We start from the raw sequence: 23172 nt of genomic DNA on the forward strand, positions 1-23172 counted from the left end.
TTAGGGTATTTTTCTTGCATGTCCGTCTCTAACTCCCAGGTCTTACCATAGCCAAAATTTTAGCCAGACAATGGAAAACATGAATCGTACCTTCTGTCACTTTAGACAGGTTAAGCGCTTGCTGGAGGTTTAAGGTATACACTCAGGCAGGCACTTTAGATCTATTCCTTCCTACATCTAGTTGTTTAGGGTTTGACCTATCTAACTGCTGAGTCTCACCGAATTGGGGACAGGTTACAATTTGGTGCTCAGCACTACCACACCATAAACATTTTCGTGCCTTTCTCCAACATTTATCCTCAGTATGATTGGTTTTTCCACAATATCCACAAAGAATTGATGTTGACCTTCTTGTGAGGCACCTCTCCGTTATCCTCTTCCACCTGGGGCTCCTCTCGGAGTAAGTTCCTTAGGTGTCCCCGAAATTCTCACACCACCAGCTCCTCGACCCACTTTAGGAGGTGGCATACCTTGATCACCTTGTTCCTGCCCTTGGTCTCCACTAGACGCACCTTTCTTTCTTGCATGAAAAGCCTTCACCTGCGCCCTTGCAATCTCAATCTTCTGGGCTTTCTCAAGAACCTTCGTGAAAGTATTAATTTGTACCACCGCTAAAGTCTCTTGTATCTCTACGTTCAATCCTTGCATAAACCGCCTCACCCTTCTTTGCTCTGTAGCTATCAATTCAGGAGCAAATTTCGATAACTTGGTGAACTGAGTCTCATACTCAGATACACTTAAGCCTCCTTGACGTAGTCTAATAAAATCATCCTCCCTTTTCTCCTAGGCTGTTCGTGGAATATATTTCTCGTTAAACTCTCGCACAAAGTTCAACCAGGTCCATACTGTCCTTTCTCTCTCCCGCTTAGCCCTAATTACATTCCACCAAGCTCTGACTGATCCCTCAAATTGGAATATGGAAAAATTTACCTGTCTTTCCTCTGTGTAATTCAAGCCAGCGAAAATATTGATCATTATTTCCAACCATCTCTCCGCCACCTCCGGGTCTGGTCCTCCAAGAAACTTGGGAGGAAAGAACTTTTGAAACCGCTCTAGGGCCCTATCTTCCCCTATTTCAGGGTCCCTAGGCTGATTGACAGGGGCTTGACCTTGCTGATCTACCAATCAAGCTAAAATATTAGTCATTTGCTGGATTGCCGTTGCTACTTGATCCCCTAGGTTCGGGTTGTTGCTTGGCCATCGCATCTCTCTCTTCTCTCGATTCTTGTACTTGTCTTGCTCCACGTCCATGGCAAGAACCACGTCCCTGACTTCACCTACCCTCCATGCCTCTTTTGAAAAAATAGACTATATAGGTATAAGTAAAATAAAGTAGTTATAAAGCCCGATAAAAATATTTTCAAATCATAAAATGAAAATAATCGAGCACATTTTAAAATAACATACTTTCTTTATATACATATCATAGCAATTCACATATCAAGTCATGAAGTACTGTACATATCAACCTAATAAAGTCAAGAACTTATAACAACCGAAGGACATAAAACAAAAGCAGGTGCTATGTACATCAGCCTTAGCACATCAATATCAAAAACAAAAGATGACGTGTCATCCCAACTATGTCCCTAACTATCTCATGCAAACCCCAAAACCCTGGATCCCTAATTTGGTTTGTCACTGATCTAGCTGACTCCACCACCTCTTCAGGTGCGGCTGGCTCCTGAGTCACTAGGAGCTACGTTCCCTTAAACTTCCTCAACCAAGTTCACCAGTACTACTTCCTCCACAAGTGCCCCACACTCGGTTAAAATGTTATCGGTTCGATCCCTTACTTCCCTCACCACGCTCGATCTCAGTTTGGACCCTACGATTTGCACTGGCCAAAATTCCCTTCTTGTCCTCTATGGCAAGGACCACCCTATCGAGATATGAGTAGCTCCGCCAACAATCACAGTGCCTAACCCTACGTTCCGGGGCCCACTGAAGTACTGGCCCTCCTGGATGTTCCTGATAGCTAAGCACTCGACGAGGTCGCTCGGCATTCTCGTTCTCGTTATTTCCTTCCATTTCCAACATTCCAAGTAGTATCAAGAGAATAAGCAATTTAAACAAGCAAAGCCAAGTTTACCACCGACTCTCTATGGTTTCACAGTTAGACGTTTGTACGTAAGCCATATCAAGTACAAGTCACTCAATCAGTCCAGACCAATTCAAACCTGGGCTCTAATACCATATGTGATGATCCCATCTCGCCCTAGGGCGTATCTCAGGGTTTAGCGGACCGCCTGCCTAGCTCTCGCCAGGATTCACTCACTCACTTCAAGAAAACAAGTTACAACCTCAAAAGTAAAGGAAACAACAGTTCCCAAGCTTTGAACGTACATGTAAATTCATTTCTATCTCAACCATTCATACATATCCGAATATAACAAGAGATTCAAGTTCTAGTTGCACTTCTAACCCTAATCGAGCACTAGCAGTAGAAGAATTACAAACGTTAAAAGTCTAGACAAAATTAGCCTTTCCAGCTTCACGCCTATGCTCGTACCCCCTGTAAGGAAAACAAAAACTAATAGAGTGAGTCAAAACTCAATGAGGTTCCAAAACTTCATGCAGACACAAGTAGCAAGTTGGTCACTTTGTAAAACTTGAAATCTTAAAATGAGCAGGCGTAAAAGTTCATAAAAGAAACAATAACACTACAAGTAACAATCATTTCCAAGTATAAGGACACAGATGGCTCTCAAGAGCAAAATTCCCGTTGCATTACTTGATCTGAACCTGTTGACACTCCGTCAACATTTAAAGAAGTAAAACCATGACCATAGATCTCCACTTTACACCAATCAACCCCCTTACCGGGCCCGAACTCCAAAGTAAGAGTGATGGTAATACTCAAGTATACCGAATCCAATGGACCATATCCAAAGGATTATACAATAAACAATACCTATGGTTCGCCAATCTCCTCGACCAATTCCTTACTGGCTCGATTCGACTGACTAACCAATAGGGTGAGAATAAAAGTAGTAAGACGGGATGAGAGGTACCTCCCACTCGGATTGAGTGTGGTACATGCTACCGCTCAGCACTTACAAGTCAAACACAAGCACCAATACAAGTACAAGTCAATGAAGCTCAAACAAGTACGAGATCGCTAAAGAAGGGGAGGACGAGTGTGATAAGTACACCCTCACCTCATCCAAACAAGTCAAGTATTATTCAATCGCATTAGCAAATTATTTCATTCAAAGATCAAGCTCAATCATGCATTGGAAAACACTCACCAATGAGTTATTACTTTTCAAAACCGAGCTCAAGTTCAACTCCCTGGTTGGAGTCCAAACCTGCGATAGAATACCGTTTAACAGTTTGCAATCAAATAGGGTTCAAAATATAGGGGTTTCACTTAAAGAAAATCAAGTAAATAAAACTAGTTTAAGTAGTACTCATTTTACTTATCAAACTCTAGAAAATTCATGCCCGCTCTTTTGGTTTCGATAAAAAAGCGATTAACACTTTTAAGTTCGCAACTTGGTGATAAAAACTAAGAAATCGTATTTAACGTGGTCACTACTTTCGCCTTTTAAAGGTACGAGTTTTGGCAAAAAATTCAGCTTATATACCTCTACTAAAAGAAACTGCAATACTCTAAACAACCGAAATTCAATTCGACCACGAATCACCGTTCAAGTTCCAAATTCACTCACTTATCTCTCGAATGAAAATTTGGACAGCATACCCTTTGTATTTGTCCAATTTTCCAGCCATTCAAGGCTTCATATTTTTTCCCGAATCAACCCAATTCAAACACCACCAATAAACATATCAAGATAGCTCTTTATCTAGGCTAAAACACATCTAAATATAACTCATTTCTAGCAAATTTTCAACCACTACTAAAACTGGAATTTTCTCATAAGGCTGGAAATTCATCTTTTAATGCTAAAAAGTCACAATCATGCCATTTATCGCCTTACAAATTCCATATCCAAGCTCAATACCAACATTTGCTAGTCAAACAACATAATTAAAGCTGAAAAAAATAAACTCTAGCTGAAATTTTCACTAAACAATCCAAAGCTAGAAAATCATCCATAATATTCCAAGATTCAAAGCTTCTATAGCATATTTAGCAAGATTAAGGTAGAAACAAGAAGTGGATGAACTTAGACCTTCCAAAACCTTCTTGAAAGTGAGGAATCAAGCAATTTCTCCCAAGAATTTCGCCACTCCTAGCTTCCTAAGCACCAAGATGCAAGTTTAATCGGTTTGGTTTTTGTGATTTAACTCAAACATGGCTAAAATCAAGGTTGGAATTGGAAGTTCTCCTATATTGTTTTTCTCCCCCAATTTTCAGCCAACATGAAGAAATAATGGAGGAATGTTAGCCAAAATGGAAGATAAGAAGAAAGAAAAATGTCTTGGTCAACCATTGCTTTGATTGCCAACACTTGGCAATTAAGATTCTTTTCCTTTTTTTTTCATCCTTTTCTTTGGTAAAAAATGGTGGTTGACTTAACGGTTAATTTAGGAAAAATTAGATGAAATAAAAACAAGGAGATTAGGGTAAGAAAGTATTGGTCAAGTGGTGTACTCAATCGGTAACAAACGGTGCACGTCGATTCAAGCCTATTTTCTTAAATCTCTCGTACTTTTGTTTTAACTTATAATTCACCAACTTATTTTTAAGCACTTCAAATCACACACTTCCTCCTACCTAATACTCACTCTTATCCATCAAATTCAGTACACACACCTCACCAAGTGATCACACTACCGAAATGCGCAAAACCCTAGTTTGCTCTAACTATAAAAGTAAAAGTAAAACTCTCGATTCTATTATATATTATAACTGTAGAGAAAATAAAATTAGTAGTAAAGGAATTATAAAATAATTTATTCAAAATAAGAGGGAATTATAAGCAAATATAAGCAAATTTTCAAGTCGTCACACTTTCTCCTCCTTAAGAGAATTTCGACCTTGAAATTCATACATTTATTCGTAAATAACTCAGGGTATTTTTCTTGCATGTCCGTCTCTAACTCCCAGGTCTTACCATAGCCAAAATTTTAGACAGACAATGGAAAACATGAATCGTATCTTCTGCCACTTTAGACGGGTTAAGCGCTTGCTCGTGGTTTAAGGTATACGCTCTAGCAGGCACTCTGGATCTATTCCTTCCTACATCTGGTTGTTTAGGGTTTGACCTATCAAACTGCTGAGTCTCACCGAAGAGGGGACAAGTTACAATTTGGTGCTCAGCATTACCACACCATAAACATTTTCGTGCCTTTCTCCAACATTTATCCTCAGTATGATTGGTTTTTCCACAATATCCACAAAGGATTGATGTTGACCTCCTTGTGAGGCACCTCTCCGTTGTCCTCTTCCACCTGGGGCTCCTCTCGGAGTAAGTTCCTTAGGTGTCCCTGAAATTCCCACACCACCAGCTCCTCGACCCACTTTAGGAGGTGGCATACCTTGATCACCTTGTTCCTGCCCTTGGTCTCCACTAGATGCACCTTTCTTTCTTGCATTAAAAGCCTTCACCTGCGCCCTTGCAATCTCAATCCTCTGGGCTTTCTCAAGAACCTTCGTGAAAGTATTAATTTGTACCGCCGCTAAAGTCTCTTGTATCTCTACGTTCAATCCTTGCACAAACCGCCTCACCCTCCTTTGCTCTGTAGCTATCAATTCAGGAGCAAATTTTGATAACTTGGTGAACTGAGTCTCATACTCAGATACACTTAAGCCTCCTTGATGTAGCCTAATAAAATCATCCTCCCTTTTCTTCTGGACTATTGGTGGAAGATATTTCTAGTTAAACTCTCGCACAAAGTTCAACCAAGTCCATATTGTCCTTTCTCTCTCCCACTTAGTACTAATTACATTCCACCAAGCTCTGGCTGGTCCCTCAAATTGGAATAAGGCAAAATTTACCTATTCTTCCTCCGTGTAATTTAAGCCAGCGAAAATAATGATCATTGTTTCCAGCCATCTCTCCGAAACCTCCGGGTCTGGTCCTCCAAGAAACTTGGGAGGTGAGAACTTTCGAAACCGCTCTAGGGCCCTATCTTCCCCTATTTCAGGGTCCCTAGACTGATTGACAGGGGCTTGACCCTGCTGCTCTACCAATCAAGATAAAATATTAGTCATTTGCTGGATTGCCGTTGCTACTTGATCCCCTAGGTTCGGGTTGTTGTTTGGCCATCGCATCTCTCTCTTCTCTCGATTCTTGTACTTGTCTAGCTCCACATCCATATCTAGAACCACGTCCTCGACTAGTTCCACATCCCTGACTTCGCCTACCATCCATGCCTTTTTTGAAAAAATAGACTATATAGGTATAAACAAAATAAAGTAGTTATAAAGCAGGATAAAAATATTTTCAAATCATAAAATGAAAATAATAGAGCACATTTTAAAGTAACATACTTTCTTTATATACATATCATAGCAATTCACATATCAAGTCATGAAGTACTGTACTTATCAACCTAATAAAGTCAAGAACTTTTAACAACCGAAGGACATAGAACAAACGCAGGTACTTTATACATCAGCCTTAACACATCAATATCAAAAACAAAAGATGACGTGTCATCCCAACTATGTCCCTAACTATCACATGCAAACCCCAAAACCCTGGATCCCTAACTTGGTTTGTCACTGATCCAGCTGACTCCACCACCTCTTCAGGTGAGGCTGGCTCCTGAATCACTAGGAGCTACGTTCACTTAATCTTCCTCGGCCAAGTTCACCTGTACTACTTCCTCCACAAGTGCCCCACACTCGGTTAAAATGTTATCGGTTCGATCCCTTACTTCCCTCGCCACGCTCGATCTCAGTTTGGGCCCTACGATTTGTATTGGCCAAAATTTCCCTCTTGTCCTCTATGGCAAGGACCACCCTATCGGAATATGAGTAGGTCCGCCAACAATTACAGTGCCTAACCCTACGTTCCGGGGCCCACTGAAGTACCGGCCCTTCTGGATGTTCCTGATAGCTAAGCACTCGACGGGGTCACTCGGCATTCTCGTTCTCGTCATTTCCTTCCATTTCCTACATTCCAAGTAGTATCAAGAGAATAAGCAAGTTAAACAAGCAAAGCCAAGTTTACCACCGACTCTCTAGGGTTTCACAGTTAGATGTTCGTATGTAAGCCATATCAAGTACAAGTCACTCAATCAGTCCAGACCAATTCAAATCTAGGCTCTAATACCACCTGTGATGATCTCATCTCGCCCTAGGGCTTATCTCAGGGTTTAGCGGACCGCCTGCCTAGTTCTCGCCAAGATTCACTCACTCACTTCAAGAAAACAAGTTACAACCTCAAAAGTAAAGGAAACAACAGTTCCCAAACTTTGAACGTACATGTACATTCATTTCTATCTCAAGCATTCATACATATCCGAATATAACAAGAGATTCAAGTTCTAGTTGCACTTCTAACTCTAATCGAGCACAAGCGCTAGAAGAATTACAAACGTTAAAAGTCTAGACAAAATTAGCCTTTCCAGCTTCACGCCTATGCTCGTACCCCTTGTAAGGAAAACAAAAACTAATAGAGTGAGCCAAAACTCAGTAAGGTTCCAAAACTTCATGCAGACCCAAGTAGCAAGTTGGTCATTTTGTAAAACTTGAAATCTCAAAATGAGCAGGCGTAAAAGTTCATAAGAGAAATAATAACACTACAAGTAACAATCATTTCCAAGTATAAGGATACAGATGACTTTCAAGAGCCAAATTCCCGTTGCATTACTTGATCTGAACCCGTTGACACTCCGTCAACATTTAAAGAAGTAAAACCATGACCATAGATCTCCACTTTACACCAATTTTCATCCACCAATCAACCCCCTTACCGGGCCCGAACTCCAAAGTAAGAGTAATGGTAATACTCGAGTATACCGAATCCAGTGGACCATATCCAAAGGATTATACAATAAACAATACCTATGGTTCGCCAGTCTCCTCGACCAAGCCCTTACTGGCTCGATTCGACTGACTAACCAATAGGGTGAGGATAAAAGTAGTAAGACGGGATGAGTGGTACATCCCACTAGGATTGAGTGTGGAACATGCTACCGCTCAACACTTACAAGTCAAACGCAAGCACCAATACAAGTACAAGTCAATGAAACTCAAGCAAGTACGAGATCAATCAAGAAGGGGAGGACGAGTGCGATAAAGTACACCCTCACCTCATCCAAACAAGTCAAGTATTATTCAATCGCATTAGCAAATTATTTCATTCAAAGATCAAGCTCAATCATGCATTGGAAAACACTCACCAATGAGTTATTATTTTTCAAAACAACGCTCAAGTTCAACTCCTTGGTTGGAGTCCAAATCTGTGATAGAATACCGTTTAACAGTTTGCAATCAAATAGGGTTCAAAATATAGGGGTTTCACTTATAGAAAATCAAGTAAATAAAACTTATTTAAGTAGTACTCATTTTACATATTAAACCCTAGAAAATTCATGCTCGCTCTTTTGGTTTCGATAAAAAAGCGATTAACACTTATAAGTTCACAACTTGGCATTAAAAACTAAAAAATCGTATTTAAAGTGGTCACTACTTTCGCCTTTTAAAGGTACGAGTTTTGGCAAAAAATTCAGCTTATATACCTTTACTAAAAGAAACTGCAATACTCTAAACAACCGAAGTTCAATTCGACCACGAATCACCGCTCAAGTTCCAAGTTCACTCATTTATCTCTCGAATGAAAATTTGGACAGCATACCCTTTGTATTTGTCCAATTTTCCAGCCATTCAAGGCTTCATGTTTTTTCCCAAATCAACCCAATTCAAACACCACCAATAAACATATCATGATAGCTCTTTATCTAGGCTAAAACACATCTAAATATAACTCATTTCTAGCAAATCTTCAACCACTACTAAAACTGGAATTTTCTCATCAAAGCTGGAAATTCATCTTTTAATGCTAAAAAGTCACAATCATACCATTTATTGCCTAACAAATTCCATATCCAAGCTCAATACCAACATTTGCTAGTTAAACAACATAATTAAAGCTGAAAAATATAAACCCTAGCTGAAATTTTCACTAAACAATCCAAAACTAGAAAATCATCCATAATATTCCAAGATTCAAAGCTTCTATAGCATATTTAGCAATATTAAGATAGAGACAAGAAGTGGATGAACTTATACCTTCCAAAACCTTCTTGAAAGTGAGGAACCAAGCAATTTCTCCCAAGAATTTCACCACTCCTAGCTTCCTAAGCACCAAGATGCAAGTTTAATCGGTTTGGTTTTTGTGATTTAACTCAAACAAGGCTAATAACAAGGTTGGAATTGGAAGTTCTCCTCTCTTGTTTTTCTCTCCCAATTTTCGGCCAACATGAAGAAATAATGGAGGAATGTTAGCCAAAATGGAAGATAAGAAGAAAGGAAAATGTCTTGGTCAACCATTGCTTTGATTGCCAACACTTGACAATCAAGATTCTTTTCCCTTTTTTTCTTTTCTTCTTTTTCTTTGGTAAAAAATGGTGGCTGACTTAACGGTTAATTTAGGAAAAATTAGATGAAATAAAAACAAGGAGATTAGGGTAAGAAAGTACTGGTCAAGTGGTGTACTCACTCGGTAACAAACGGTGCACGTCGATTCAACCCTATTTTCTTAAATCTCTTGTACTTTTGTTTTAACTTATAATTCACTAACTTATTTTTAAGCACTTCAAATCACACACTTCCTCTTACCAAATACTCACTCTTATACCCCAAATTCAGTACACACACCTCGCCAAGTGATCACACTACCGAAATGCGCAAAACCCTAGTTTGCTCTAACTATAAAAGTAAAAGTAAAACTCTCGATTCTATTTTATATTACAACTATTGAGAGAATAAAATTAGTAGTAAAGGAATTATAAAATAATTTATACAAAATAAGAGGAAATTATAAGAAAATATAAGCAAATTTTCAAGTCGTCACAAGAACTATCTCGCTCATTTGCCCATTGGTAATTGTTTGCCCCCATCTTCTCTATCAAGTTTTGAGTTTTTTGGTGTGATTTACCCTTTAAAACTCCACTTGCGGCTGCATCAATAGTAGTTTTAGTAGAGAAAGATAAACCATTATTATAAATTTGTACGATTCGCCAATCGAGAAGTCCATGGTGTGGATATTTTCGAAACGAATCTCTAAATCTTTCCCACGCTTCATATAATGATTCACCTTCTTGTTGGCTAAAACTAGTAATGTCCATTCTAAATTTAACCGTTTTACCCAGTGGAAAGTTTTTATTCAAGAATGCCTTAGATAAACCATCTCAAGTAATGAAAATATTAGCAGCATGAGAATATAGCCAAATTTTGGCTTATCTCTTAAAGAAAATGGGAACAACCTTAGCCTTATAGCATCGTCACTAATTCCATTCATTTTAATAGTATCACATATCTCCAAAAATGTGGCTAAGTATGCATTAGGATCCTCTACGGTATTACCTCCAAATTGAGATTGTTGAACCATTTGAATGAGTGATGGTTTAATCTCAAAATTATTAGTATTTACCATCGGCCATGCTATACTTGTTTGTAATCCTTATGTCCTCGATAGAGCAAAATCTCTAAGAGCTCATCTATTTGCTTCATTTTTTGCCATTTTTCCTTCAAAAGACAACTCTATAGTGATTCTCTTTATGTGCTGAATTTCTTCTTCCTCTTGTTGTGGTGAGTGCCTTCTTTGTCTACATAGTGTCCTTTTAATTTCCGGATCAAAAGGTGCAACTATCCGTAAAATTCGATACATACACTACAAATAAGAAGAAAAGATATAATGTAGTAATTATTTCACAAAAATAAATAAATATTATAACTTATCTATAAACAAAGTTCAACTAACTAATAAAGAAAATGTCTAAATTAATAAAACTTATTAGACCCTAATATTGTCACTCCTCGACAACGGCGCCAAAAGCTTGACAGATTCTTGATATAAGTATAAGTTTAATTCCAAAATATACTCGTTTGACTGCAAGCATAAAGGTCAAATAATAGTTTAAGGCATATATCGGATCGATCCCACAGGGAGCAACTTTTACAAGTACTAGGTCCTTCACTTGCTCTATTATTTAGACTAACTTATCAATAAAAGCAATTAAAATCACAATACTAAATATCTCACTAAATCAACTAAATAACTTGCAAGTAAACAATAGAGAATTGTCACTAAACACTTGAATCTAGGAAAATAGAGTCCACTTATGGCATTAAAGATACAAATAAATAGATTTACCTCTTATTACTACTCTTGTTTAACTAGAGATTTATTTATATATTTACCAAAACTCATTCTCATGATGTAGTGGTTTGGAATAGTCTAGTTTTTCCTATTCTTATAGTGAATCACTTGATCTACTCTTTATTCTTCATGAAATACAAAGATAATCCACTTAAGTGTACCTCTATTCTCATGAGTCTATCCTTAAACTCTATTTATGTTGGTCCATCATTATTATCAATTTTCATTGAATAATAACAACTAAAGACTTGCTATTGGTGATCAAGCAACAACAAATGATAAGCATATATAAATGAACTAGTTAATACAAGAGGTAGTAAGTGTAAATCATATTTAACTCATATCAAATAGTTATAAGTTTCATCTACTTCCTAGATCTAGAAATTTAGCTACGCATATGATATATAACTAGAAAGTGCATAGTTTCATTGTATAAACACATATTGAATCACAAGTAAAAAAGATAGATAAAGAAAGCTTAGCCAAGATGATGAACAAGTACCCAATGATCTTCTATTTCTTCAGCAAAAACGAGTTGTACAATGAAATCTCCAATTGTTCTCACAAGTTCTTGTTAGAAAGAACAAGAAAAGACTAACACTAAACTCTAGAGCTAAAATCTGATGTAAACTCTTCCTAATGACTAAGTTCTCTCTTGTCTAATAATTCTAACATATATAATGTTAAGAGAGTCAAAAAATGTCTAATGACAAGACATAAAGTTTCCATTCCACTCCTCTACGATTTCTTGAGCAAGTGCAACAGAAATTCTTGTCTAGAACTGAGCTAAAAAGTAGTGTGAAACAGAGCAAGTGGCAAAAATTTTGGGCACAATACGCGACCTCAGCTCGCGTATTCAAGGGTCGCATTTTCTCTTTTGCTGCGTTTTCTTGCTTCTTTTCTGCTTTCAACTCATCTCTGATACTTCATACAAGATGTTCATGTTGTTGTTCATGCATTGCTCCAAGAATAATTGCCTTGAATAACCAATTTTCTTTCCAAATTATTGTTGAATCGAGCTCTAATGAAGTTGAAATTGTATCCGACTTGATTCAATGTTTGATAACTCTTCTCAATTCTCGCAAATATAACTAACATTTGCATCTTAAGTTGCTCAAATGAAATTCACAAAATTTAGAAGCTTAAGAAGCAAATTACATCTTAAATCATCCTAATTTGTACAAAAAATACACACAAAATAATACTTAAAAATGCTAATAATAAACACTTAACAACTACTAATGGGGATAACTGGTGTTCCATGCACAGCTGGAGACCACGCAATAGCAAAAGCCCCTTTGGCCATCAATACATCATAGTTCCCAAACTTCTTATAAAACGAAAAAACCAACTTCCTCGCATGATCCCTTACCATCCCACCACCACAAGCCTTCACGATAATGACACTTGCATCAGTGTTAAGCTTGAGTATCCCCAAAAGCGGCCTTTGCCAGCAAATCACCAAACACCGGACTTGTGCCACCCTATGACCAGCATATATTGTGAGGTGACAATCCAAATCACCACAAAAAGGATACCTTCTAAACTTTCTAGCAAGCCTTATTTGTTGTAAAAAGTTCTCAACCTGTAAATAACCCCTTGACTAGCAAAACGCACTCCTCGAAACCTGGAGTCATTTCTAGCTTTTCACAAGAACCAAGAAATTAAAACCGACAGCACCATTCTAATATGAGCAAACGAATGGCCAGATATTGAAAAGTACCATGCCTGAAACATTGAGATAACATTAGCAAATCGTAATTTCAACAACCCATATTGCCTACCGAAATGTGTCGGCACTTGCCTTGCTACCGAACCCGAGACAAAAACATGATCTTGGTCCTCTACTTCCAATTGACAACAATTGCACCGAGAAACCAAAGGATAGCCTCTTCGCTGCAAACTACCATATACGGGGACAAAGTTACACAACAATCTCCACCCAAAAAAGTAAATTTTAAATGGCAGCAACTTACATCAAGTCATGCGATCCAAAACTAAGAGGTTTCACCTTGATCTAAGCTCTTCCCAAGTAGAAGAGATCGAGAACTGACCTGAAGATGGGAGGAGCTAGACCATATGAACGTCCTCGTCTGCTTTCAACTGTAATTGCGAGATGGATTGAACTAAATTAATAGGTAAAAGTCGTTGAAGTCTCTGCACATCCCAGCCTTGCTCCATATAAAACTCCGCAAGAAAATAATGCAGAGGGTTATCAACTCCCATCATAGATGCCAAAGGCTCATGGAAACACCAACGATCATACCAAAAATCCATCATACCTCTACCTAAACACCACCAAATCTTTGATTTAGCAAAGTCACAGATACCTTGCAACCTATGCCATTTGGGTGATGGCCGAGCCACTTGAACCCTAAGGGGTGCATGTGTTTAACATATTTAGTATGCATAAATGAAGCCCAAATGGAATTATTTAAGCGTAACCTCCACCAGAGCTTTGTTAGAAAAGGCATCCATTATGTCTTCAAATCTACGAAAACCTAAACCACCTTCCATTACTGGAAAGCATAACTTCTCCCATGCTGCCCAATGAACTCTTTTATAGTCAACCGAGTGATCCCAAAGGAAAACATTATACAATCTACCCAATGACCTAATGCCCGCTTTAGGAGGATATAGCATTTGTAGCAAATACATGGGCAACGAAGACAAAGCATGACATATCAGAACAATTTTACCACCACCAGACAACATTTTAGAACTCCAGTGTTGCAAACACTTTCGAATCTTGGCTAGCACCACATCAAACAAGATAGTGCTTAAACGGCTTGAAAAGATCGAGGCATCTAAATAAACAAAGGGAAGTGGTTGACGTTGAAAGGCAAGAATATTTGTTACCATCGACACCTATTCGTAAGATGCTCTGGAGGAAATGAAAAATGAACTCTTGTTAGCATTTACCCTTTGGCCCGAGAAAACCTGGTAATCATCCAAAATTTTTTTTTAAATGTTTAAACAATCCTCTGTTCAAAGATTATAGTATCGTCAGCGAAAGCAAGGTATGGCACCCGATCACCAGCCGAAACATAAAAGTGCCTGTCATTTTGCAAGAACATATTAGATAGCCCTCGTCCGATAAATTTTGCCACCAGTAAGAACAAACATGGCGATAGAGGATCACCTTGCTGAACTCCCCTTGAAAACTTAAAAAACTAGCCGACTCCCTATTAACTAACACCGAAACCAATTATTCGAAAATGCCCTAAAACATAAATCGACCACTGCCTCCTGAAAACCAAACCTTCACAACATAAAAATTAGAAAACTCCATTCCACCCTATCGTACGTTTTGGCCATGTCTAACTTAAAAATCACATTAGGGTGCTTTAACCATCTATCTAAATCTAGCACGAGTTCTTGAGCTAACAAAATATTATCAATTATACCCCTGCCAGGAATGAAACCGGTTTGCCAAGGTGATATAAGAACTGATAAGAGAGGATTTAAATGATTAGCCAATAATTTGGAAATAATCTTGGAGCTAACATTGTACAGACTAATTGGTCGGAACTCACTCCATTGCGTAGCACCCACAACCTTTGGTACGAGAATGATCAGCATACTGTTAAACCCCCGTCTTAAAAAAATCATGAACTGCTTCTCATAAATCATCATTCACAATTTCCCAAAACTTGTGATAAAAACCTGCCCCAAAACCATCAGGACCCAGGGCACTATCACGTGAAATAGAAAAAACCACTTCTTTAAGTTCATCAAGTGTTGAAAGCATCAATAATTTTTCATTATCCTCCCCTTGAAGTTGTGGAAATTGGAACGAGACCATTGGCTAACATCGATCCTCTCTATCTGAAGTAAATAACTTAGCAAAGAAATCCACTGCCGAATGCTTAATATCATCCAAATCTTCAATCCATGCCCCCGAGTCCTGTTTAATCCTTGCAACAAAATTTATGCTTCTCCTTTGGCGAACAACAAAATGAAAGAAAGCGATATTCACATCCCCCACTTGAATCCATTTAATAGCCGACTTTTGTCATCAATACTCACATTCTACAGATAGAGCCCTCGCATGCTCTACCCTTACTTCCCCTAACTTAGTCCGTGACACTTCATCTCTCTTATTATCATACTCCCTTCCACATGCCTTCAAAGCCTTCTCAGCCTGTTGAACATGAGAATATTACCTACAGAGTCTTTGTTCCAATATCGTAAACCCCGTTTGACATTCATAAGCTTGCGAAAAAATTTCTCCATTCCTACTATAGACACAGATTTATCCCATTTCTCTTGAACTACGTGCATAAGCCCAGGCTTGGAGTGCCAAAAATTCATATATTTAGAGGAGAAAGGATGCCTAACAAAGGCACCACACTTGATCAACAAAGGCGCATGATCTGAATGACCACGAGTCCAATGTGAAACATGAGCTGCCTCATACGCTGATGCCCATGCATTATTCATAACAGCCCGATCCAGCCGTTGCCAAACCATTCCATTCGTCCATGAAAATGGCTAACCATCAAAAGGAACATCCGAAAGAGAGCAATTGAATTATGCTGAGTTAAACTCTATCATATTCTGTCCATTTGCAGGAGCTCCCCCCAACCATTCACCCACCGAAGAAATAACATTAAAAACTCCCGCGACTAGCCATGGTTCATCCAGATCTGATCTAATACCGTCCATGGCCAACCATAAGCACCTCCTTCCGACTCGAGTACACTTTGCATAAACCGCTAAAAAAAGAACTGACCTTCCAGACATGAAAGTCAATTTAAGATGCACCATTTGTTCCCCATGCTCTTGAGAAGCTAAAGAAAAAAGATCCTTCCAAAAAACCCAAATTTTCCCATCCAAATAGGATGTGCCTTATCAAAGCGCAGGAATAAATCGAATAGAAGGCAAAACATTGATTGAAGACATCAGCTTAAGCAAGACCAATAAGCTAATAGAATTTTTGAAACACATATCCCGCAAGTGGCACTGGGAATCTTATTTAGAAACTCCCCTAATATTCCAAACAATTGCATTAAATGGATTTATCATGGTTAAACAATGAGGACTTAACTTGATAAAGAAAGGCCAATAATTTCTTGTTGTAAATAGGAAGGCGGCTAGCTTTTGGTTTATCCAATCTGTTCAATAACTCAACATCCTTGGCATCAATGACAGCTCTTTGCAGGCAATCTTGCTCCAGTAACCCTATCTTCTGTTCAATCTACTGTTTAAAAATGACAAGGTCTTGCATTGACATCCCCAGATCATGAGTGACACCAAGAGAGCTCTTTCTGGGTTTTCGACCTCGCGAAGAACATCTAAGAGAAATTGAAAAGCCACGTTGTCTACTGCTAGCTGTATGTTTTCCTCAATTAAGGTTTGTAATATTGCAAATGAATTTGATAACTCCACCATGCATTTATATGAGTCATCATCATCGTCTGCTTCAAACTCTAGTTCAGTGAATTCCCTCTCCACCAAGTTAACCGAATGAACCAAACTTGACGATTCCCTATCTGTACAGCTTACTCCTACCCGATCCTTGTAGCAAGAAGGTTCTACTCCAACCTCCGTTCCAGCCTAGAGCAACAAAACTACTGATCCTTTATCGCTCTGCTTCTGTATCACCCCCACAACCGATGTTATAGAGGTAGCACAGCAATATCTTGATTCAAGGCTGCCAAAACCCAGTGGTCTCGACTCTTCAACCTGCAACTAAGTTCCCTCCACCAAAATCTCTTTGCCCTTATCTATCTCATACGTCTCCTGATCCATTAAAGCATCGTTGGCAACAATAACTATCTATTCCCTATTATCTTGTGTCCCTATCACTAATCTAACTTCTTGGTCTTCGCTAATATCCTTGGATGACAAAATTTTGCTTGATCCTTCAGAGTTTTTTGGCACATAAATCAAATGATGAGCTCTCTTAGCCAGCAAAATCCCCTTTGCTGGCCGTAAGTTAGGATTTTTTGTAAAGTACACATCCTCAACATGGCCAATTTTCTCACAAAAGTATACAAAACTCAGGCCAAAATTCATAGTCGATCTTTTGCCAAACCCTGATTCCCCTCCCCTATCCATACACGTCGAATAGGTTCTTTGGAAACATCGAGTTTAATAAGAACTCTCGCCACTGATGGCCGATGAAAATCTCTTGTAGCCAAATCTACTTGCAATGGACGACCAATCAATGATCCAATTTTGTTCAAGTATTTCATGTTGAAAAAATGTAACGGTAACTCCAGGAACGAAACCCATATAGGGGCAATTGAAGATTCTTGATTCGACTTAAAATCTATCATCCATTTCGAAACTATCATAGGTGAATCCTTGACAAACCATGTTCGTCTCAGAAATAACCTTGTGTAATCCTCCTCCATCGCCGGACGAAGAACAACATGATAAGAGTCCAAAAGCCCCACTAGGCAAACACCCTTTAATTCCAACAAAACAATGAAACTCCAAATAACATCCATAGGTGGATGACTAAACGCAAACCTGCCTACCAGAACATTGTTTAAAGGTTCCGCCAGCTTCAATTCATCCTCACGAGAAATCAATAATGCCGGTTCGCCCTTACGTGACGCATACTAACCAACATTAGGTAAGGCGGATGACCTGTCACCAGAAGCAACACCACCTGCTAGCACCACCTCGAAGGACTTGACAATAGGTTGAGAAGCCGAACTGCCCGGATCAGGAGGCTAAAGGTCAGCCATGGCTGAGCTCCAGTCCTAACAATCCAAGAAACCCTGGGTGAAGGTTGAAACCCTAGGTGACCAATTTTTCCTTTTTTTCCTTTTTGTCTATGTGTTGGATTATTTTATCTTCAAGTGAAAATGCCTGATGGGTAATTTTAAGTTGTTTAGAATGTTATTCAAGATGTGCTATGATGTTTTTAGAGTTTCATTGTTCGTGTTGAGGGCATTACAATTTTTGTTTTGGAAAAGTAAATTTAAATTTTGCTAGAGGATGAGCAAAAGCTAAATGTGGCGGAATATGATAAATTCATTATTTTCATACGTTTATGTCATGATTTGGTTAGCTTTTGTTGTGAATTTGTGAACTTATAAGTGTTTTTTCTATGGTTTATAGGAAAACCTCTTGGAATATTGATTTGGGAAGATGTGGAGCAAATCAAAGATATTTTGGGTGACAATTATCAGAGTTAATCATGGCAAGATAGTTAAATTTGAAAAAATCTCATCATGTGGTTACATCTTGACCAATAAAAAGGGCACCCATTTACCATCCAATTTGGGAAAGAAGTTTGGTGGAATTGAAGAGAGATTTTCTCTTTTGAATATGATCTCCTATTTTTTAGCCTTAGCTTATCATTAGGATAGTAGTTTTATGTTAAATAGGAGAGAAACAAAATATACAGGAGGCTATTCATTTTTTCCTTCATTTTCTTTTTCTCTACATTTTCCTTCGAAGATGAGTGGTTAGTTTTCTAGTTCAATTCAAGGGAACAACTTTCATTTCCGCCATCGATTTTGAGAAGTAGCATTCATTATTTGTTATTCATTAATATTCATATACTTGTTTATCATTTTGTTTACATTCTTATGTAATTTATTACCATTTCTTAATCGTTGAAGTGGTTTGACATTGCTTGCATGTTTTCAACTCCTTTCAATTCATAATTGTTGTTAGGGATTCAAATAAGAAGTGTTATTCCACTTAGAACAAAAATACAAATGTTAAATATCTAAAAAAAAGTAAAATAATTAACAATAAGAATATAATTATGCATAATTGTGGTGGGTTGAAATACAGATATCTCACTCTCTTTAAGGTGATTCAAGTCTCTACAGAAGAATTAACTCCAGTATAGCAGGATCTTCAAATTGTCACCCCAAGATACAACAAGCCATGCTTACACCGATTTTTCTTGCCAAACTATGAGATAGAAAATAATAGAAGTATAGGTAGTTTTTTCTCTTATGAATTGAAGCTCACAAGGCATAAGTTGTTGTAGTATTGCTTTTTCTATCTCAACTACACATACTATAGGTGAAGAAGGCTAGTCAAAAGCATAAGTAATCATTGCAGTATGCTACTAATATTGTCTATTTCTTGCCACACTCTTATATGTAGATGATAAAAGCTAGTCAAAAATCATAAGTTACAATAGTAATAATATGCTAGATAAATGTAGAAGTTATTAGCTAATCAATTTACATTCAAATTAGAATTGTAGATTACAAAATTTACTGTAATTAAAAACCTTTTATTTCTAATAAAAAGGTTAATTAATGAAATGCAATCAGTTGCCACTAACTCCACAAATGCCATTTTTTCTCTATTGTAACATATGCATTTAATTAAAGATTAAGTATTTTATGAAAATACTAAAACAATCCCAATCCCCCACCTATTTTAATAAAATAAAATAGTATATTATAATATTGTAAGAAAGGACTGCCATGCATAATCGCAATGCCTTAAATCTATATCCAGTGTTATAGCAATTTTCAATACTAGAGCTAGTAGTGAACTTCGATCTTGACCTATGACCGCTTTGTGAATATTGGATATCACATTATGCACACAATAGTCCAAGTGTTCTTATGAGCTTTTAGAACTGGCACTTTATGGCCTTGTACTCAATCCCAATTTTTTATGAGTTGTGAGAGCCCGAAATTTATTGTGTATTTCATGCTTTTGTTTTAGAATTGAAGGTGTTGCGTTTACTTGTTACTTGTTTCTTGTGATTAAATAACTTGGATGCACCCTATATTAGTGTTGGATCAACCTTTATAGAAATTAACATTAGAATAAGAAATTAGTAGGAACATAACATGGGAATATAGAAGTGAGGGGTAATTGTTAGAATAACTCTTGACAACTCACATATGTTTGACAAGTAAAGATAGACTTACCTTGCAATTTTACTATTTGTCACCTAACCAACTAATCTTGACCAACCTTGACCAAGACTAGAGTTATGTCTATCCAATTGAAGTTTCTTACATCCCTATTCCTCATTCTTTTTCTCTTGCTTTGGCCAGTTCTAGAGAGATGAGAGGTGAGAGATCTTTCTTCTTTATTTTTCCAACCAAGAGAGTAGGAAAAAGTTAAGGGAAAGCTGCAGGATTTTTTTCCTTGTCTTGTTCCAATTTCCCAACCGAGAGAAAGACATATTTCTCCATTGCCTCCATTTTTTACCAAGTCCAAGTAGCATGCAAATGTTGACCAAGCCAAATTTATTTCCTCTTGTTTCTTTTCTTTAGTTCAACCACCGAGAGAAAGAGAAAAAAAAACAAACAAGACTAGTCTCTTGTTTTGTCCCACTTTAGCTGAGAGAGAGTTGAGAGGAAAAGCTTGTGTCCTGCTCCAACCTTCTAGCCGAGAGAAGATTGAGAGAAAACAAAGAAATTTCTCTTGTTTTGCTTCCATTTCAGCTAAGAGGAACCAGAGAGAGAAAATTGAAAGGAAGCTTGAGTCTTGCTTCCATTTCCAGCTTGTTTGATCGAGTAGAAGGACCAAAATGGGGGAGTTAACTTCTTGCTTGTTTTAAAGGTAACATGACTTGGAATTTCATTTTCTTTCACATGCTTTAGAGGGCTTTTGATGTATGTTTGGTTGAGGTTGGATTGAAGTAGAAACAGGTTGTAGAGACTTGCTTTATTGCTGGAAATTTTCCAGCTTGGATTGAACTAGGAATGACCTTTTGTTTTCTAGATTTTGGCTCTTGTTTTGCTGCAAATTGCTAGGGAATCCTTGAATCCCTTTTGATACATGAAGCTTGGTGTAAATATAGCATCCATGTGAGCTGGTGGCTGTTAAAAGGAAATTTCCAGATTTGACCAAGGGGGAAACGTGAGCTCAATTTACAGCCTTTTAGTGTGAATTTTTGAGGAGTTTCCACTAGGAAGTCATGCTATAAATGTTATATTTCTTGTTTAGTATGATATGTAGCATGTTTTCTTTGATCTTGGTAGCAAATTGCTAGCTTAGAGGTGAGATTGGCAGCAATAAAGTTGAAATAACTCTTGTGAAAGCTTGAAATTCGGGTGACGGTCACCTTTGGGCAGTTTTAGTAAAATGATCATAACTTAGTGTAGAAAAATCAAATTTGAGTACCTTTAAAACAAGTTAACTCCGCTAAGTGGTTCATTTTATATATGCACCAGATAATCAAATTTGACAATCATATGACTTGGTTGACTTAGTGGTTCATTTTATATATGCACCAGAAAATCGGCCGAGTTGACTGAAAAGTCTGCCCTGCACAAGGAAAAACTGGGATGTTGTAGTAACTTGTGGCTCAATTTGGACTAATTTATGAATGAATCTCCTTGAGGTGTCTTCTAAAGATTGTTAGCATTTCAAGTCTAGTTTTAAATGAGCCAAGTTGTATGAGTTTTTGACATTTATAACTCAAGTTATGATTTTCCCAAAGAAATAATGCTTGCTGGAATTTCAGCCTTGATTGCTAAACTTTCAAGATGATTTTAAGCTCAATTTGCTCAAAACACCCTATAAGACTTTAAACTACAAGTATGTGTTGAAAATGAACCAAAACCATGGACCTTAAGTGGTTTAAACTCCATTTATTTCACTGTTTTCATGGCTGGAATTCTACTCGAGGCTGACCGAAAGAGAGAGTGATTTTGTTTAGATTTGCACTTGGTTTTGTGTGGTGAAATCATCTTGTTAATGTCCTAAACACATAATTAGACATTAACCTTGGTATGGGTAGTGAATTGGAGTAGAAAATGAAAGGTTTTGAGAGGTGAAAACCTCACTTTTACATGTTTCATGTTCCAAACGATAAATTTCCAACTTAAGGAAAAAATTGATTTGAGCAAATCAATTTTAAACTCAACTTGGTGGATGAAAATGAGAAAAGTTTTGCACTATCATTTGCTTGAAGCATTGACCTAATGTATACATGATGTTTTCCCTTGAATTGAGCTAGAAATCATGTGATTTGGGGTGAGGTTTCTTAGTTGGAATTGGACGTAGTTCCATTTAAATGTTGTGGCTTGGAGTAGTGCATCTTATTGTACTTTAATCACTTGGTTCTAGGACTTGGAAGTGAGGCCGAAGTTGCTCCCGAACCGAACACTTAAGCTTTTTTGCCATGTGAGTGTTCCAACTGCAAGTCCCATGCTACTTGTTGCTCAAATATGATTTGTATATGACTTGTTACTTGAATTGACTTATTATTGCATAGGTGAGTGTGTACTTTATCGCACTCGACCTAACTTGACTGAAATCCTATTTTACTACTATAAGTGAATTGTTTACAAGTGAACTGATATTCATGTGCATGATTTGAAAGTAATGGCCTGGATCCTAAACCCAATTGGCTAGTTAATCGAGTCGAGTCGGCAAGGGTCTGGTCGATTAGATAACGAACCCTGGGTCTACTGTTTTGTCGAGTGGAGTGTTATCTCCTCGACTAATTGGTATGCTTGAGTATTATCACCTACTATTACTGTTAGAGTTCGGGCCCGGTAGGGGGTTATTCGGTGGACGGAAATTGGAGTTAAGTAGTGCTCTACTGGACTTGTTATAATTCCATCGTTGACGGAGTGTCAACAGATCCTGGATAAGTTGCGATGGAACCTGTTCTCGAGAGCAGACTATATCCTTGTCGTGAATGTGTATTTACTGTACATTGTTAAATGAGTTATTTGGATATTACTTGCTCCACGGAACACGTGATCATGCCAACATGTGAATGTTGTAATGCCTGACTATTTGTTATTTTTTTGGAATCTCACTGGGCTTTTAGCTCATCCCTTTATTTATTTTCCTTAATAGGGTGCGAGACGAGAGAGAGAAGAATAGTACTAGTTTGTAATAGAAATTCTTAAACTTGTAATCGGGCGGCACTGTATTAGGGTACTAGTTTTCAAGTTCTCATCTTGTAGCTTGTACTTTGGTTCGTCTATTTGACCGATTTGTAGCATGTAAATGTTATTTTGAAGAA

The 23172-nt window shown here is 37.7% G+C and overlaps 1 non-coding gene across 1 annotated transcript; it reads left to right on the forward strand.

The window, feature by feature from the left end:
- Positions 1-10110: 10110 nt before the first annotated feature.
- Positions 10111-10218, forward strand: LOC113719800 (small nucleolar RNA R71). The gene has a single exon (XR_003455043.1). It is a non-coding gene; the product is annotated as a small nucleolar RNA R71 (small nucleolar RNA).
- The last annotated feature ends 12954 nt before the right edge of the window (positions 10219-23172 follow it).

Source organism: Coffea arabica, chromosome 11e (assembly GCF_036785885.1).
Source record: "Coffea arabica cultivar ET-39 chromosome 11e, Coffea Arabica ET-39 HiFi, whole genome shotgun sequence".
Taxonomy (NCBI): domain Eukaryota; kingdom Viridiplantae; phylum Streptophyta; class Magnoliopsida; order Gentianales; family Rubiaceae; genus Coffea; species Coffea arabica.